This window comes from Lucilia sericata, unplaced genomic scaffold, assembly GCF_015586225.1.
Source record: "Lucilia sericata isolate MDLA Ls3-8-SP2 unplaced genomic scaffold, ASM1558622v1 Contig000934F_arrow, whole genome shotgun sequence".
Lineage (NCBI taxonomy): Eukaryota > Metazoa > Arthropoda > Insecta > Diptera > Calliphoridae > Lucilia > Lucilia sericata.
Window position 1 is genome coordinate 99,721 of NW_023994921.1, and position 21,570 is coordinate 121,290.

At 29.8% G+C, this 21,570-nt stretch overlaps 1 protein-coding gene across 2 annotated transcripts in view; it reads right to left on the reverse strand.

Moving 5' to 3' along the window:
* Window positions 1-21,570, reverse strand: part of LOC119609136 (putative protein TPRXL) — a 148,266-nt gene that overhangs the window by 72,533 nt on the left and 54,163 nt on the right. The window lies entirely within an intron of this gene.

Genomic DNA, 21,570 nt, shown 5'->3' on the forward strand with positions numbered 1-21,570 from the left:
GTTTATTCAAAAATTAATTATTTATTTTTATTAATAACTAAATTTTTTTATAATATTTTTTATATTTTTAAAATTTAAGATTTGTTATAAATTTTATTTAAAAAAACTGTTTAGTTTTTTTTTAAGTTTTTAACAATTATTTATTTTCTTATTTTTAAAGAAAAATTTTCAAGTTTTTTTGTTTATTTTTTACTTTAAGAAAATTTTCTTTTATTAGTTTTTTAACACTTTTTTTAATGAAAATAATATTTTAATTTATTTTAATAACTTTATTTTAATTCATATTTAGTTTTATTATTTATTCATTAATAATAATAATAAATTAAAAACAAACGTATAAGTAACGTGTAAACGTCTCGTATATTGTAGTTAAGTTACGTACTGACAAAACGTTGTCCACAGACTGAATGAATGTGAAAAACCAAACAACATTAACAGCCAGAAACTCACACATACACACTCACTCGCACACTCTACATAACACAAACACACGCATACACGCTGCTCTCTGACTGGGACCCCCAAAATGCAAAATATGCAAAACTACAATACCAACAACAACAGCATACTCATACTCCCAGTTATTTACAACAAATATAACAACAACATCATTATCATCAGTACTCATTTAAAAACCCCATAATCATTGTTCATTATGATGTTTATTGTTCTCGGTTTTAATAACTAGAAAACTAAATGAAAACAAGAGAAATCCAAAAAAAAATATTCCTGTTTAAACACAAAACTCTCTTTTCTTTATGCTCTCAATATCACAACATTAGCTCTCCCTATTTATAACATAACATCATTAGTAATAATTTCAAATAATAGCAACAACAACTGCAAAAAAAGCTCCAATTAATGTTATAAGTTTATATATACATAGGTGTTGTTGTTGCTGTTGTTGCCCTAAGCTCCCCTCTTATAAATGCATTATTTAATTATAATTGCTTTAGTATTGGTAGTAAATGGTGGTGGTTTGAGTCTTTACTTAAAGGCCAGAAAGAGTCAAAACAGCCAAAAAATGAGAGGGATATATCGAAAAAAAGAGCTTATAAACAAAACAACAAGAACACCAGCAAGTTAATGTTTAAGCATGCTTATAATTAATAATAACAACAACAACATCACCAGCAGCAATAACTTAATGACGTCATTAATGTTATTTTATTAAATTCCCACAAACGAGCTTTAGCCAACTCTTACTCTCTTTGGAGAACCTGTCAAAGAGAGCTTAACGAATATTATTTCTATTGAAACAAACTCCCCCTTTTTCTCTTGGTGTTAAAAAAAGCGCAGGCTTAACAAAACAACAAAAAAAGGAAATTAAATTGTTGTGTTAGCTCTTCGTTAAACAGTTTGGCGCGCATTTGAATGGCAGTAAAAACAAAAGGAAATAAAATAAATTTTAAAGCAGACATGGAAAGTTGATTTTTTTCATAAATAACTGATCCAAAGTTCAAAGATCAATCACTAGTCTAAACTATGGATCAGTCTATAGTGTAGCCTACAGATCAGTTTAAAGTCTAGTATATAGATAAGTCTTTGTATGATCTATATATAATACAATAGATTAAGCTATAATCTGGTCTATAGGCTTTATACTCTATAGATCAGTACATAATGTAGTCTACAGATCAGTCTATACCATAGCCTAGTCTATGGATCAATCTATAGTCTTGCATAAATATCGCTCTCACTGTACTGTAGATCAGTTTATAGTCTAGAACTTAGATCAGTCTATATATTATGCAATAGATCAGTCTATGGTCTAACCTACAGATCAAGCTATAGTCTCGTCTATTGATCAATCTATAGTCTAAACTAAAGATTAGTTTATAGTCTAGTCTATAGGTCAGCTTTATTAAAAGTGTATAGATCAGTACATAATTTAGTCTACAGATCAGTCTATAGTATAGTTTAATCTATGGATCAATCTATAGTCTTTCGTAAATATCGGTCTGACTGTACTGTTTATAGTCTACACCTTAGATCAGTCTATATTTTATACAATAGATCTGTCTATGGTCTTCTTTACAGATCACGCTCTAGTCTCTTCTATAGATGTGGCTATAGTTTAGTCTATAGATCAGTCTATAGTCTAAACTAAAGATTAGTCTAGTCTATACTACAGATTAGTCTGTAGTCTTGACTATAAGTCAGTTCATTATCACTTCAAGAGATCATCCTACAGTCTAAACTATAGATCATTCTATAGTCTAAATTATAGATCATTCTATAGTAAAAACTATAAATCATTCTATAGTTTTAACTATAGGTTATTCAGATTATGGTTTTGACTATAAGACAGGCTATAGCCTTGAGTATTGATCAGTCTATATTCTAGACGATATATGTACACCAAACTATAGATCAGTCTAAAGTCTAGTCTGCAGATCAGTCTACAGTTTATATTATAGATTAGTCTATAGTCTAGATCAGTCTATAGTCTAAATTAAAGATTAGTTTACAGTCTAGTATATACTATAGTTTAGTCTTGACTATAAGTTCATTATCACGTCAAGAGATCATCATTGTCTAGGCTATTGATCAGCATATAGTCTAGACACTTGATCAGTATATAGTCTAAACTCCAGATCATTCTATAGTTAAGTCTATAGATCAGTCCATTGTCTAGACTATTGATCAGTATATAGTCTGGACTCTAAATCAGTATATAGTTTAAACTTATGATCATTATATAATCTAGACTATGGATCAGTCTATAATCTAGAATATGGATCAGTCTAGTTTCAGTTTATAGACTATTTACATTTTTTTTAAATCTATATAGTATTAAATTATCCAGCCCTGTTTCATATATAAAATTTAAAAATACTCAACATTATCAAAAATTTCATTTCTAGCAGGGGTAGGGGGTGTTGACAATTGTTAGAGGACATACAACAATTAATATTTGCTACAGAAAACTCCCCCCTCCTCTCCCCACCATCACCAACCAGAATAGCAAATAAACCAAACTGTAGTAAATCTAGCAAAAGAGTTGGCTGAGGTATAATATAGAGCTGGGTTGTTAAATTGTCTCCTCAGCCAACGTTAGCATTAGTTTGTTTATATAACATTGCGTGACTTTTGATCAATTATTGTTGTTCAGCATTTTACGTTTTGTTGTTATAGTTTTAGTTGTAATTATTATTTTCGTATTTACTGTTGTTGTTGTTTTTTTATATTTCTCTACATAAACTAAACTATTGATGTTGTTTTGTTTTTTCTCTCTCTCTCACTACTTGCCATTATAATTAAAATAAATTTAATTGAATCTTTGTATGTTTGGTTTTATAATCTAAATTTTATGTATATTTGCAATAGAAAACACAAAAAACACTAAATATTTATAGATTTTCATGGAGGAAAAAACAAAAGAAACATTATTATTTAATTTAAATAAAACATAATGCAAACCATTTAAAACCGGAAAAACAATTTATGTTCTTAAATACATAAACCATTATTATATGAGTATTATCATAATTATTATCATAACTAAGTATATTGCATTAAGATTTAGGAAAAAAATCAACAATCTCATTCATTAATTACACATAAAAAGTTTTAACTAACAAAACATGTTGCAAGCAAAAACAACATTAACAATTTACAGCAATTATAGTTAAGAATAATTATCATAATATTTTTAGAGAAGTAGTAATTATGAAAAATGTTGCAACTTGCAACTCTTGCAAATTTTCTTATAATAAATAGCAGTTAAGTTGTTTACATAGTTAACAACACTTAATAAATAAAAATCAAATTTTTAATAGAAAAAATTGCATTCACATCGTTAGACTTCTGCTAAAAACATAAAGTGATCTATAGACAGTAATCTGGACAACAGAGTGATCCTTAATCTGGACTATAGAGTGATCTATACTCTGGACTTTAGAGTGATCTAAAGTCTGGACTATGGAGTGGACTATAGAGTGGTCTATAGAATGGACTATAGAGTGGTCTATAGTCTGGAGTATAGAGTGATCTATAGTCTGGACTTTAGAGTGATGTATAGTCTAGACTATAGAGTGATCTATAAGATATACTATAGAATAATCTAGAGTCTGGACTATAGAGTGATCTACAAGATACACTATAGAATAATCTAGAGTTTGGACTATAGAGTGATCTATAGTATGGACTATAGAATGACCTATAGTCTGAACTACAGAATGATCTATAGTCTGGACTATAGAATGATCTATAGTCTGGAGTGTAGAGTGATCTATACTCTGGAGTATAGACTGATCTATAGTCTGGACTATAGAGTGATCTATAGTCTGGACCATAGAGTGATCTATGGTATGGACTATAAAGCGATATATAGCCTGGACTATAGAATGATCCATAGTCTGGACTATAAAGTAATTAATAGTCTGGAGTATAGAGTGATCTATAGTCTGGACTATAGAGTGATCAATAGTTTGGAGTATAGTGTGATCTATAGTCTGGACTAGAGAGATAAGATATACTATAGAATAATCTAAAGTCTGGACTATAGAGTGGTCTACAAGATATACTGTAGAATAATCTAGAGTCTGGACTATAGAATGATCTATAGTCTGGACTACAGAATGATCTATAGTCTGGATTATAGAATGATCTATAGTCTGTACTATAGATGGATTATAATCTATAGAGTGATATATTTTCTTGACTATAGAGTGATCTATAGTATGGACTATAGAATGATCCATAGTCTGGACTATAGAGTGATCTATAGTCTGAACTATAGAGTGATCTATAGTCTGAGCTATAGAGTGATCTATATAGTTTGGACTATAGAGTGATCTATAGTCTGAGCTATAGAGTGATTATCAGTCTGGACTATAGATTATAATCTGGACTATAGAGTGACATATTTTCATTACTATAGAGTGATCTATAGTCTGGACTAAAGAATGATCTATAATCTGGACTAAAGAGTGATCTATAATCTGGACTATAGAGTGATCTATAGTCTGGACTATAGAGTGATCTATAAGAAATACTATAAAATGATCTATAGTCTGGACTATAGAGTGATCTATAGCCTTGACTATAGAGTGATCTATAGCCTTGACTATAGAGTGATCTATAGTCTGGACTATAGAGTGATCTATAGCCTTGACTATAGAGTGATCTATAGTCTGGACTATAGAGTGATCTACAGTTTGAACTATAGAGTTATATATAGTCTGGACTGCAGAGTGATCTATAGTCTGTGCTATAGAGTGATCTATAGTCTGGGCTATAGAGTGATCTATAGTCTGGACTAGTCTATAAATTGATCTATGTTTTAAACTATAGACAGATTTATGTTCTACATTATGGTCAGTAGTTGAGGCAGATATATTCTTTAGACTGTAGACTGATCTATAAGTAATTATATTATTTTAAAAGTCATTAACTTTTAATTTTGTACACTCAAGCTACAAATTTCAATAACACATATTTTACATTAAATCGAAGACATAATTTGGAAAACAAAAACCAAAGCCATCATCTTCTCTTTAACCTTCTGGCCACAAAATTTTTGCTTTATCTGAAAAATTACTTAGCAACATACAATGTTCTTTTTTTTTAGCTTTTTCTGGAGCAAAGTATTTCGTTTTTTTCTAAATTTAAAGTGTGTTTATATGGCCTGCAATAACTTAAAATTATAATTGTGTATCTTGCTCTCTCTCGGTTTGGCTGGTACAAAATTAAACTAAGAAATTATGCATGCAACAGCGTCTGTGGTCGTCAGCATCAGAATCAGCTTGAGCCACAGCATCATCATCAACAACAACGGCAACAACAACATTAAAACCTTAACTAAAGCATTAGTTAAACCGTATCAACTAAACAGAGAATTGTACTAGAAGTCAATAGAGTAAAATATGCAGAACTAGAAACCGAAATAAAAAAACAGCAACAACAACTAGATGAGGCAAAAGAAATAGAAGAAGATTGCTTGCAACAAAAGTTTAAAAAAAAAAGTATAAATTTCGAAGTGGACTTGAGTGTTGCACTAATTCACATTTGATGTTCAATGTTTGTTACTTTGGTCAATGAGGTTATCCTCACAAGTAATAGTCTTTATGCAACAAACAATATACCTCTACTCACACACTCCCTTCCCCCCCACCTGATCCACGTATAGACACAAATACTATATGCCGCACTTAACACTTGTATGTCCAGAAAAATATTCCGGCTACATTTATAAATTCTTTCTTTGTTGCAACAGTGGGGGAGTCGCTGAGCGAGTGAGTGAATGACTGAGTGATACACTCTTAATGTTGCATATTTTGTTTTAGTCGTAGAATATTTAGTTAGTTGTTAATCTATTTCGGTTTATTTCTTTCTTTATTTTTATTTTCAAATTTAACTAAGAAAGTTTATTAGCAACTAGCAAATTCTATTGAATTTATAATGAACTAGTTTTTTTTTGTAAAAAATTTTTAGTTGCTTTCTTACTGTTTTTGGTAGCTAAAAGGTATTTATGTGGCATGTTGTGTTTTCTCGAGTAAGAGTTAATGTTTATGACTATTTTTGGTTATATGGAAGAAAGTATTTATTTACTTTAGTTATTGGGAAAAAAATAGATAATATTTGTTTTTTTTTGTGTTCCAAGAAATTTGGGTTAGTTTTTCTTTTTTTGGTGTTTGTTGGAAGAGTCAGAGGCAAAGTCGAAAATTGTAAATGAAAATTTTAATTGAACTTGATGTTAGGAGAAATTAATTAAGTAGAGTGGCATTTAACAGGAGAGAAATTAGTTGTTAATGTATTTAAGCACTTAGGAAACATGTATGTTGCTTATAAAGCTTAAACATGTTGCGAATACTTTATCACAGACTAGTCTATAGTCTTGACTATGGATCAGTATATAGTTTAAACTTTAGTCTAGAATACAGATTATTTTTTGGTGTAGGCTAAAGAACTGGATATAATCTAGACTATAGATCATTCTATAGTCCAGACTATAGATTAGCCTATAGCCCAGACTACAGATCAGTAAAAGGCCATAGATCATTCCATAGCCTCCACTAAAGTTCTGTTTATACTTTAGATTTAAGATATATCTACAGTCTAGACTAAATCACTCTATAGCTTAAGCTATAGATACGTCAATAGTTAAACTATTTAGTCTAGACTATAAATTAGTCTATTATCTAGACTAAAGATCATTATACAGTATGGAATAAAGATCAGTCTGTAGTCTAGATAAAAGATCACTCTATAGACTAGATAAAAGATCACTATATAGTCTAGATAAAAGATCAGCCTATATGCTAGACTAATAATCAAACTACAGTCTAGAAAACAGACCAGTCAAATTCTATAGATCATTCTATGGTCGATCTGCACTCTAGACTAAAGATCACTCTATAGCCTAACTATAGAAACGTCAATACTGTAAGTTATTTAGTCTAGACTATAAATTAGTCTGTATTCTAGGCTAAAGATCTAGATTAAGTCAGTATAGAATAAAATCTTTCCGTAGTCTAGATAAAAGATAACTCTATAGACTAGATAAAAGATCACTATATACACTATAGACTGATCTTCTAGACAAAAGATCAGTATATAGTATAGAATAAAGATCAGTCTTTAGTCTAGATAAAAGATCACTCTATTGACTAGATAAAAGATCACTATATAGTCTAGATAAAAGTTCAGCCTATAGTCTAGATATAGTATAGACTAATATATCTAGACTAGTATAGTCTACACTAATAATCACCCTATAGTCTAGACTACATTCAAAGTCTATAGATCATTCTATAGTCTAGACTAAAGTTGAGTTTATACTTTAGACTTAAGATCGATCTACAGTCGAGTATAAAGATCACTTTATAGCCTAATTTATAGATACGTCAATAGTGCAAACTATTTAGTCTAGACTATAAATTAGTCAATATTCTAGGCTAAAGATCAGTATACAGTATAGAATAAAGATCAGTCTGTAGTCAGGATAAAAGATCACTCTATAAACTAGATCAAAGATCACTATATAAATTTCATTCTATAGTCTAGAGTCTAGACTATAGATCAGTATAGTCTTGACCATACAGTCTAGACTATAGATCACTCATAGACTATTAATCATTCTATAGTCTAGACTAAAGTTTAGTTTATACTTTAGAGTTAAAATCGATCTATTAGTCTGTAGTCTAGATAAAAGATCACTCTATAGACTAGATTTACACTAAAGACTGACCTTCTAGGCTAAAGATCAGTATCTAGTATAGCATAAGATCAGTCTAGACTCTAGACAAATGATCAGTCTATAGTTTACACAAAAGATCAGTAAATGGTGTAAACAAAAGATCACTCTATGGTCAATACATAGTCTAGACTATAGATCAGTTTAAAGATCACTTCATAGCTCAGACTATAGATAAGTCTATAGTGTAGATTAATGGTCAATACATAGTCTAGACTATAGATCACTTTACAGTTTAGATTTTAGACTAGTCTATAAGCTTGTCTAATGATTAGTATATAGTCTAGGTTAAAAATCAGTCAATGGTCGAATAAAAATCAGACAAAAAGATCATTATCTAGTCTAGACTATAGATCAGTCTATAATCTAAATTAAGATCTAAATAAGACTATAATCTAGAGCATAAACTGAACTTAATTTAGTCGTTATAAAGATGGGTCAGTTTATATATCTAGACTCTAAACTAAAGATCAGTTAATAGACTAGACTGTAGACCAGTCTATAGTCTATAGATTTGTCTATAGTATAATCAACTGTCAACTGTCTAGTTTATGGTCTATGTTGCCGTTGGTCGTATTCTACTTGACTTTCTTAATTATCCTAAAAAACCATTAATCTTCTACTAATTAATACTAAAAACCAGAATAAACAACTTGTTGTAAAACATTACAATTAAAATCAAGTCAAAGGAAATCTATCAATGTTTAACAGTAGCTGACAATAATCATCATAATTTTACATCAAACTCTAAACAAATTTATTTTAATTTGTATTTCAAAGAAATTAGAAGAAGCTCAATATTAATTTGCTCTGCATAACAACTTTTAATACAAATTGAAACTGGATTTTAACTATATGCAGGCTAACAACGTAAAGCTATAATTTTGAAATTCTGACATTAAAACTAGACTATTAGTTACGTCGAAACTAACTCTACTAATGCAATAGCAACATATGCAGCAACAACTAGGAGTTGCTGTAAATGTGTGTAATGATATTTTCAATAAGGAAATTTAACTGCAACAGCAACAAACTTAAAACTAATTGTCTTGCGAATAATTTTGTATGATGAGGCTATAATATGAAAAAATATGTAAAAAATGAGTAACCAACATGATTTCATATGCTTGTCTCTAATAATGCTAAAACTAATGTTTGTGTATATGTTTGTATATGGTCTAAACTATATGCTCTAACATATGTTATTATTGCAACATAATGACATGAAAGCTATTTTGTTAGATGTTTAAAAACAATTTCTTTTTTTGTAGCACATTTTAGTTGCATTTACCAAACACTATTACTAATACTAAAGCAAATGCATTTATAGATCTACTATCTAAACTAACTGAGGTAGTGTGGCATCTACACTGCTTTTTTTTACTTCTTCCGAAAATGACCACAAGAAAACTTTGTTTTACACAAAATTACTTATAAACATTCAAATCGTTGGGGCTAGCAGACAGCAGCAGCGTGTGTGTTCTAAATACTAGAGTAACAAAAAAAAACTAAAGAAGACAACCAAATGTAATAGAAAAGTAATGATTAAAAAGTCTACAAATGTATACTTAGCTTTAGATTTCTTTCTATTGCATTCTAACTAATATTTAATATAAAACTATACAAAGACAACAAAAACAAAAGGGGGCTAAACTTACAGAACAAATAAAAATCTAAATATTGCTGCCATACAACGTTGTGTTATTGCTAAAACAACAACAACAACAACAAAAATTTAGTGCAATTGCTTTAGACATTATACAAGGCTACTACTATCTCAGCAAACAACCAACTAAATATACCAACGCTCTACTACTTTTAATATTTTACTGGCTGTTTGTCTATAAACATTTTGTTGTTGCATTAAAATGTTGTGTGTGTGTTGCATGCTGTGTTTTACTGTGGCTAAGGCCAAGTCTATGGCATTATAAGTAAGTAGATGATAGCAAAGAAGATCAAGCCTATTTTTTCGTTGCTGAAGCCTGGAGGGCGCGTGCTGAATTTAATCAGTTTCAGTTTATGTTGCATGTTGCGTACAATGACACTCTAGCTTCACTTTGTTTACTATTTTTTTTGCCAGCAGTGTGTGTTAGTGTTTGTTTGTAGTAAAAATTAAACTAAAAAGAAATTAGAACAAAATTATGTCTTGTTTTATTGGCAAAAATGTAGTTAGATGTGCTTAAGATTGACTTTAAGTTTAAGTTGTCAATAGCTTAAGGTTAAATGACAAAATATTACATTTAACGGTTTTAATTTTCTTTTGCAACACGTCTTACAGCAACACAAAATAGTTTATAGTTATCATAAAGTTGAAGTGGAATATTTTAATAAGATTTACTGCAATTAGCTTAATGCAAAGTAAAATAAAACTAAACCCAGTTAAATATAAATGAAGCTTCAATTTACATTTGTTTCGAGCAACATGTTGCCAGCAGAATTATGTGTAAAATAGAGAGTTTTAATTTATACTCAAAAAATAGTTATTTTGTAGGAAAATATTGTAGGAAACATGTTGCTAAAGACATCTTTGCTATAGACTAGACTATAGACTAGACTATAAAATAGACTATAGACTAGACTATAGACTACACTATAGACTACACTATAGACTAGACTATAGACTAGACTATAGACTAGACAATAGACTAGACTATAGACTAGACTATAGACTAGACTATAGACTAGACTATAGACTAGACTATAGACTAGACTATAGACTAGACTATAGACTAGACTATAGACTAGACTATAGACTAGACTATAGACTAGACTATAGACTAGACTATAGACTAGACAATAGACTAGACTATAGACTAGACTACACACTAGACTATAGACTAGACTATAGACTAGACTATAGACTAGACTATAGACTAGACTATAGACTAGACTATAGACTAGACAATAGACTAGACTATAGACTAGACTACAGACTAAACTATAGACTAGACTATAGACTAGACTATAGACTAGACTATAGACTAGACTATAGACTAGACTATAGACTAGACTATAGACTAGACTATAGACTAGACTATAGACTAGACTATAGACTAGACTATAGACTAGACTATAGACTAGACTATAGACTAGACTATAGACTAGACTATAGACTAGACTATAGACTAGACTATAGACTAGACTATAGACTAGACTATAGACTAGACTATAGACTAGACTATAGACTAGACTATAGACTAGACTATAGACTAGACTATAGACTAGACTATAGACTAGACTATAGACTAGACTATAGACTAGACTATAGACTAGACTATAGACTAGACTAGAGACTAGACTATAGACTAGACTATAGACTAGACTATAGACTAGACTATAGACTAGACTATAGACTAGACTATAGACTAGACTATAGACTAGACTATAGACTAGACTATAGACTAGACTATAGACTAGACTATAGACTAGACTATAGACTAGACTATAGACTAGACTATAGACTAGACTATAGACTAGACTATAGACTAGACTATAGACTAGACTATAGACTAGACTATAGACTAGACTATAGACTAGACTATAGACTAGACTATAGACTAGACTATAGACTAGACTATAGACTAGACTATAGACTAGACTATAGACTAGACTATAGACTAGACTATAGACTAGACTATAGACTAGACTATAGACTAGACTATAGACTAGACTATAGACTAGACTATAGACTAGACTATAGACTAGACTATAGACTAGACTATAGACTAGACTATAGACTAGACTATAGACTAGACTATAGACTAGACTATAGACTAGACTATAGACTAGACTATAGACTAGACTATAGACTAGACTATAGACTAGACTATAGACTAAATTATAGACTAGACTATAGACTAGACTATAGACTAGACTATAGACTAGACTATAGACTAGACTAGACTATAGACTAGACTATAGACTAGACTATAGACTAGACTATAGACTAGACTATAGACTAGACTATAGACTAGACTATAGACTAGACTATAGACTAGACTATAGACTAGACTATAGACTAGACTATAGACTAGACTATAGACTAGACTATAGACTAGACTAGACTATAGACTAGACTAGACTATAGACTAGACTATAGACTAGACTATAGACTAGACTATAGACTAGACTATAGACTAGACTATAGACTAGACTATAGACTAGACTATAGACTAGACTATAGACTAGACTATAGACTAGACTATAGACTAGACTATAGACTAGACTATAGACTAGACTATAGACTAGACTATAGACTATACTATAGACTATAGACTAGACTATAGACTAGACTATAGACTAGACTATAGACTAGACTATAGACTAGACTATAGACTAGACTATACTAGACTAGAGACTAGACTATAGACTAGACTATAGACTATACTATAGACCAGACTATAGACTAGACTATAGACTAGACTATAGACTAGACTATAGACTAGACTATAGACTAGACTATAGACTAGACTATAGACTAGACTATAGACTAGACTATAGACTAGACTATAGACTAGACTATAGACTAGACTATAGACCAGACTATAGACTAGACTATAGACTAGACTATAGACTAGACTATAGACTAGACTATAGACTAGACTATAGACTAGACTATAGACTAGACTATAGACTAGACTATAGACTAGACAATAGACTAGACTATAGACTAGACAATAGACTAGACTATAGACTAGACTATAGACTAGACTATAGACTAGACTATAGACTAGACTATAGATTAGACTATAGACTAGACTATAGACTAGACTATAGACTAGACTATAGACTAGACTATAGACTAGACTATAGACTAGACTATAGAAGACTAGACTAGACTAGACTATAGACTAGACTATAGACTAGACTATAGACTAGACTATAGACTAGACTATAGACTAGACTAGATAGACTAGACTATAGGACTAGACTAGACTATAGACTAGACTAGTCTATAGACTAGACTATAGACTAGACTAGTCTATAGTCTAGACTATAGACTAGACTATAGACTAGATTATAGACTAGACTATAGACTAGACTATAGACTAGATTATAGACTAGATATAGACTAGACTACAGACTAGATTATAGATAATTTAAGTTGCTGATTTATCTTTTAAAAAAATGTATACATATTTAGAACCACTTAATGATTTTGGTTGTTTTTTTAATTCTGCAACAATGTTGCTATCAACATACAATTTTCCAAAAATTATCTTTAAAAATTTTATTTAAATTTATTTTAATGCTTATAATATTTAAATATTCAAACTTATGCCAGCAATTTTCCTTAAAACTTATCAAAAAATATTATTATCTGTGGCATATTTTTCTTAACAACATGTTGTTAGTATGAAAATATTTATATCTTACAACACTTAACAGCAATCAAGTTCTGATATCAATTTTCACCTCTGCAATTATTTGAACATTACTAATTTGATTGATTTGATGTCTTGGATTTTTATTATTTTTCGTTATTTTTTTTTCTTTTCGCTGTGAACCAAAAACCAGTCATATTAATCTTATTTAATTAAAGCGCAAAAGCATCAACAACAGCAGCAGCACTAACAACAACCAACAACAACAGCAGCAATAAAGAAAACAAGAGCAAAAGAAAATCAATTTCGAATTTAACACAAAAACAAAACACCATTTACACACAAACATGTTTATAAACATATACATATAGTTGCAAAGTATTAGCTGCTCATCAGGAGAACAACTTAACAGTTATTTGGAAATAAATGTAAAGCCAACATAAAACAGGCAAACAACAACGAAAAAAAAAACAAGACATATGCAACAACAGCAACAACTTTAGCCATAAACAAAATTTAAAACTAAAACTCATTTGTAGCAAGATGAGCTGAGAGACGCCTTGAAGATTTACGAGTAGCATTATACACATACTAAGTACGTACTGCAAGTGGAGCTGGAAGTTGCAACATACATACATATGTACATATGTATGTATTTAGAGGGGCACAGTCACATAAAATGCAGCAACAATAATACTGTTTTGTCGTAAATGAAATGAAAGAGGAAATATGGTCGTTCCTTGTCTGTATAATGTTGTTGCGTTGTTGTTGTAAAACAAAATTAAATGTTCATTCGCAATGGTATGGTAATGATAATGATAATTGCTAATGACCAAAAACGTAATGAAGCAAAAATGAGCGCCAATGTAGGCGCTATAAAGGACTTTTAGCTTATAGACTTTAGACTAGCAAGTATCAAACCCCCTCTGCCGTAGTGTATGGAGGCTGTGAAACTAAAGTTTGTCGTCATATGAACATTTTAGATAATTTGTACACAAACACGACATAACAATTTAAAGAAATGTATGGTAAGCTAAAGAAAAAACGACCAACAAAAAAGAGTACGTACCATTAAAATCTACCTCTAGCAACATTGAAAAGTTGCCAGGTATATTTATGCCATATGATTTTATATGAATATGTTTGTATGTAACGATAAGTATGTGTATGCATAAGATATGATGATATTATGAATATAGGTATGATTATAAGCAAGTAGATAAACAAGCTGCAGCAGAAAAAAAAAAGTATACAAATGAATAAGTATGGTAGAAAATTGAATAGAACTATGGTGTCAGAAACTGAAGTGAAAACGAATTGAAAGGAGACTTTAAATAAATTAAAGTTAAATATGACTTATAAATTATAGTTAGAATTTGACTTCAGTTAAACAATTTAAGCTTAGCAACATTTTTGTTTAACAATATTTTGATAAAAATGTGTTTGGCAACATATTTTAACAACATATTTTGTAATAAATGTTAATATTTAATATATTATGAGCTTATTAAAAAGTTAATATCATAAAAATCTTAGCAACATGTTGAAATTGTCATTTCATCCTCTTTGTATAGCATTCATCAACATATTAATAGCAATATATTAATGCAATAAATGTTTCGTTTTAAATAAATTTGTTTACTAACATGTTTATGATAAATTTTCAACATTGCAACATGTTATCAACATTATAATAAGCTTGGGAACATGTTGCCTAGAATTTTCTGTTAAATCCTAATATTTCTGTTGATTTTTTTAAATCTAACAAAGATTAAAGAATATTTTTCTAATTTTGTTAAAAATTTCAAAACGCACTTTTTCTTAGCAACATGTTGCTGATTCTTATTCAATACTCTTAGGTCATTTATTACATTATAAAGATACAATTACTCATTTTTAATTACAATGTTTAAAAGCTATCAATATCTGCTTTCGTTTTGTGTTCTTGGAAGTTTAAAAAATTTACTAAATATTACTTAAGGGCGTCCGTCCTTCTTTACATTATTGAAAAACATTTTTTTATTAAACAAATTATGAAAGCAAGATTTTGTTTCAGCATTTCACAGCATCTTGAAATCTATTTATATTGCTGATTACCAATAAATGTCTACTTTCATCTAATGTTTATCTGAAATCGATTGCTTTATCACATTTAGCTTAATGTCGTCCGTCCTTCCAACTTTACATAATTTCTTAGTGACAAAATTTGTCAAATTTGTCAGCAAACTTTTTTTAAGGCTTTTAACTTTAAACTAATTCTAGTTATTTTTGTGGAAAGCTTTTAATAAATACTTTAATTGAAAATTTAGTTAATTAAAGCTTTCCTTTAAAGCTAGGGCGCGTCCGTTCATCCGATTTGCGAAATGTTGTTAAGATTTTTTTTATGTTTTTGTTAAATTTTGTTTTAAGATTTCATCTTAAATATTGAAATATATCGTTTAAATAATAACAGTCCTAATAAACTTAACATAACACCCTTTTCTATGTAGTTCTTAAAGAAAAGGAGGTGGTTGCCTACACATGAAGACTTACAGTGAGGTGCAACGTAAGCTAAAAACTAAACACATTTGTGTTTTTTACTTTTTTTGCAACATGCCAAGAAGTTGCCAGCAACCAACTTGAAAAAAAAACTTAAAGCTCATTAATATAAATCGTTATTATGAGCAGAAATATCGTTCATACAATAAGGAATCATATTAATGCATGTAAAATGCAGCAAATTTTCCTCTTTAGACTATTAAGATCCTAGTTCTACTTAAATAAACGAGTTCACATATACAATAAAAACAACAACAACAAGAAAAATAATAAACGTAGGCCAATGTTGCCGAGTCTGTAGTAAGTTTACCTTAAGTTTTGTAAAGATATTAAATGTTGCACGTTGGTTTGTCTGTTTGTATGTTTAAGAGAAGAAAAAAATAACCAAATGCAAAGTAATAATAATTATTGATGATGTGGTTGTTGTCGTTATTGTTGCTGCATTTTGTTGATATAGTGTAGTTGCTGTCATTGTTGTTGTTCTAGTTGTTGTTGCTGTTGTGGCTGTTGTTTGCTGTTATAACTACAACAGTTGCATATGTACATTTTTGTTCATTTGCAGTCAAATTAATGATTATGAGTTAAATTGTAAAGCATGAGGTGTGAGTTAAACATACACTTAACTCTCTACAGTAATATGAACGAGGAACGAACGTGTATTTCTTAAGAAGTTTTTAAAGTTTAGGAACATTATGAAGAGGAGCTGCTTACTTTTCTGCTACATAAAGTGTAGACAAAGGAGCTGGAGGAGTGATTTGTAAGTTTTATTATAGAGGAGGCCTGTTTGCATATATTCCTTGTTATAGTTTAAAGATTTGTTAATTTCTGTTTTTTTTTCTGCTGCATATAGTAGAGACTGCAAGTACTAATGTTGTGTATGTTCAAAAGTTGTAAATGTTTAGCATTGATTGTCATTTCTGTTTTGCTGCAAATGAAGCAAAAATCAAGCGGCAATGCTTATAAATGAGTTTTATGTTTTCTAGAGATTTTCTGTTACTGGGTTTTTTTCTTAATAATGATTTACGAAAAATAATTGTACAACGAGTTTGTGTATAAATTTATGATTTTTAATTAATAATAACATTAATTTATAATGTTTTCTTTGAGAAAAAAGTTTAGCTACAAAGGAATTTGTGTAATTAAAATTATGGCGAATGGAAAATAGGTTGCTGATACAATGCAATCCCAGCAACATGTTTATTCAACATAATAATTTAAAATTCTAGTTCAGTTCTAGTTCAGTTCTAGTTCTAGTTCAGTTCTAGTTCAGTTCTAGTTCAGTTCTAGTTCAGTTCTAGTTCAGTTCTAGTTCAGTTCTAGTTCAGTTCTAGTTCAGTTCTAGTTCAGTTCTAGTTCAGTTCTAGTTCAGTTCTAGTTCAGTTCTAGTTCAATTCTGGTTCAGTTCTAGTTCAGTTCTAGTTCAGTTCTAGTTCAGTTCTAGTTCAGTTCTAGTTCAGTTCTAGTTCAGTTCTAGTTCAGTTCTAGTTCAGTTCTAGTTCAGTTCTAGTTCAGTTCTAGTTCAGTTCTAGTTCAGTTCTAGTTCAGTTCTAGTTCAGTTCTAGTTCAGTTCTAGTTCAGTTCTAGTTCAGTTCTAGTTCAGTTCTAGTTCAGTTCTAGTTCAGTTCTAGTTCAGTTCTAGTTCAGTTCTAGTTCAGTTCTAGTTCAGTTCTAGTTCAGTTCTAGTTCAGTTCTAGTTCAGTTCTAGTTCAGTTCTAGTTCAGTTCTAGTTCAGTTCTAGTTCAGTTCTAGTTCAGTTCTAGTTCAGTTCTAGTTCAGTTCTAGTTCAGTCTAGTTCAGTTCTAGTTCAGTTCTAGTTCAGTTCTAGTTCAGTTCTAGTTCAGTTCTAGTTCAGTTCTAGTTCAGTTCTAGTCAGTTCTAGTTCAGTTCTAGTTCAGTTCTAGTTCAGTTCTAGTTCAGTTCTAGTTCAGTTCTAGTTCAGTTCTAGTTCAGTTCTAGTTCAGTTCTAGTTCAGTTCTAGTTCAGTTCTAGTTCAGTTCTAGTTCAGTTCTAGTTCAGTTCTAGTTCAGTTCTAGTTCAGTTCTAGTTCAGTTCTAGTTCAGTTCTAGTTCAGTTCTAGTTCAGTTCTAGTTCAGTTCTAGTTCAGTTCTAGTTCAGTTCTAGTTCAGTTCTAGTTCAGTTCTAGTTCAGTTCTAGTTCAGTTCTAGTTCAGTTCTAGTTCAGTTCTAGTTCAGTTCTAGTTAGTTCTAGTTCAGTTCTAGTTCAGTTCTAGTTCAGTTCTAGTTCAGTTCTAGTTCAGTTCTAGTTCAGTTCTAGTTCAGTTCTAGTTCAGTTCTAGTTCAGTTCTAGTTCAGTTCTAGTTCAGTTCTAGTTCTAGTTCAGTTTAGTTCAGTTCTAGTTCAGTTCTAGTTCAGTTCTAGTTCAGTTCTCAGTTCTAGTTCAGTTCTAGTTCAGTTCTAGTTCAGTTCTAGTTCAGTTCTAGTTCAGTCTAGTTCAGTTCTAGTTCAGTTCTAGTTCAGTTCTAGTTCAGTTCTAGTTCAGTTCTAGTTCAGTTCTAGTTCAGTTCTAGTTCAGTTCTAGTTCAGTTCTAGTTCAGTTCTAGTTCAGTTCTAGTTCAGTTCTAGTTAGTTCTAGTTCAGTTCTAGTTCAGTTCTAGTTCAGTTCTAGTTCAGTTCTAGTTCAGTTCTAGTTCAGTTCTAGTTCAGTTCTAGTTCAGTTCTAGTCAGTTCTAGTTCAGTTCTAGTTCAGTTCTAGTTCAGTTCTAGTTCAGTTCTAGTTCAGTTCTAGTTCAGTTCTAGTTTAAATTAAGATATTGCTGACAAAGCTATTGTCTATGTGAAACAACATGTTGCTTTTAACCACATAGCTACATTTTTCAACATGCTTCTGAATTTAAATAGGAAGTACGAATTTTGTAAACCAACATGTTGCCAAGAAAGCAAAGCAGCAGTAAACTCTATAAATTTTTGCACATTTTTCATTTCTTTTCTAATTTTCCATACAATCAAATTCCCACCTCTTCTGTCACACATCATTTCTTTCTAGTTTTTTCTTCTTTTTTTCATTTACTCCTTTGTTGCAAAATTATGAATTATGTTTTTTCGAAATTAGTTTGCCAACTCAACATTTAACACACTATATTGCCACAGCAATAACAACAACAGCAAACAGCACAACAATTTAAATACAATCTATGACCAAAACACAGTTAAAATTCATTTAAGAAGAAGCCACCTTAATCAAGCCACAAACACTACGATACCAGCAGCCAAAAGGCAAGAAAATACAAACCCGGCAAAGAGCTAAGCCTCATAGAAGCCTTGGTGGCTAAAAGATAGACAAAAAAGCCAAGCAAATGAAATTGTAGTCAATTGCCCGCTGGTGGTGAATTCAGTTTAATTTTAATTTCTTTTATGCTTAACTATCATCACCGTATACATGTTAAAATGGTTGACAGCGCGGCATGAATCGCATCATCGCATAATATGAAATTAAGCAACATACAGCAGCTTTAGCAGCAACAAAATGATATCAGTAACAAAAATAGAGCAAAACCAAATATAGAATATTTTTTTATAATTTTATAGCAGCAATATAAAAGAGTGAACAACAACCGCAAGAAAAAAAAAAACAAGAACAAACTAATGAAAAATTTACCTGCAACTATTGGAGGCATAGAGACTCAAGCTGCTGTTTGACTATTTATAATCAATACTTTGTGCTGTTAGTGTTTTACCAGGAAATAACTGCAGCATCTTAAAATAATGAAAAACAAAATATTTCTGCAACTTTGTTGCTTAATTATTTGTAGTTCTTAATAAGTATAATTTTTAATTTATACTTATTTTTAGCAATTAAACGTGTTTTTCTAAATTTGTTATTTTCTTATCAATTTTGTGTGTGTGTTGTTCACATACATATTCAATTAAATTTTATCTATATTATTTTAATAGCATGCAATTTTGAGTTTGAATTTTTTTTTCTCTTTTTTTTTTTTTGCTTAATTTTAAAAATTGTCATTATTTGATTATTTAGCGAATTTCGTTTAACATCTAAAATGTTTAAATTATGCATAAATTAGAAATGTTTAATAATTGTTGAAGTTAAACTAGTTTAGTTTTTTTATAGGATTTGTTTTTCTTATTTTGAGCAACAACAACTACTGTGTATTGGCTTCTTTTTTTGTTGCTTAGTTTTAAATGTCTCAAGTGTAGTTGAAAAGTATGTTGTATTAGTGTCACATTTTAATAGTTTTTATCTTAGTTGTTGCTTAAATTGTCACATGCTGGCAAGCATTAGAAAATGTTGCATTATGTAAAACATTAATGTTTGAGTTTTAATTGATTTTATATTGGTTGCGATAAGAAATAAATTTAGTTAAGATAACATATTTGTTGAAATTGTAATGATTTAAAGCGGATTTATAGCGTGCAACTTGTTTTTTTTTTTTTGTGAGGAGAGAAATGTAATTGGTTTTTAATTGAAAAAGCGGCTAATTAGACAAGAAGACATGTATGGGAATTGAATTTGTCATATGATATGCTCACAGTTTCCTTTAGTATCAACATTAAACGTTTAAAAAGTTTAATAAAAACTTGTTTAAAGTTCTTAAAAATCATTGATTTTAGGTTTATATTAACAAATTAGTAATTTTTAATTGATTTCTTAAAGAAAATCGTTCTTGCCACATGTGGCAAGTTATAAAAATAGTTTATTTTTTAAAAATATTAAAGAAACTTATTTCTGCTGTTAATTTAGTTTAAAATCAACTAAAAAATCATCTTGCCACAAGTTGCAAGTTAGTAAAAAATTAAATAAAACATATCAGAAGTTCCTAAAAATCACTGCGTTTGGTTTTAAATAACAAATTTATAATTTTTAAGTTTTTTCTTAAAGAAAGTTATTGTTGCCACATGTGGCAAGTTTAAAATATAGTATTTTTTTATAAACAAAATCAAAGCACTATATTTCTAGTGTTAATATAGTTAAATAACAAAACCCAACTTTCCACATGTTGCAAGTTTAGAAAAATTCACTAAATCAGGTTAAAAGTTCGTAAATAACACAATTTCTAGGTTTTAAATAACAAATTTGTTATTTTTAGTTAATTTCTTAAAGAAAACTATTCTTGCCTCATGAGGCAAGTAGAAAAAAAATTACTTTTGCAAGAAAAAAATAAAGAAATATTTCTCTAGTATTAATTTTGTTAAAAATCTATTCAAAAATCATCTTGCAACATGTTGCAAGTTACTAAAAAGCACTCTAAAATACAAATTTTACACAAAATTGCTTAAATTTTTTGCAAAATACTTTTATTATCTTATTTTATTTTTATTTACAAACATTTATCATTCATTGCGCGCCTTTTCTTAACTGCTGTCATAATTTAAGTGATAAATTGACAATATATTTTAACTTGCAACAAGTTAGGTGGCCTGTCATAAATTAAACTTAACTTAAATTTAATGAACTTAACTGTCAATAAATTTAATTTAAACATAGAAATTGTGGCCAAAAACAAGAACAAATGTTGAACTTGAAACTGGTTGC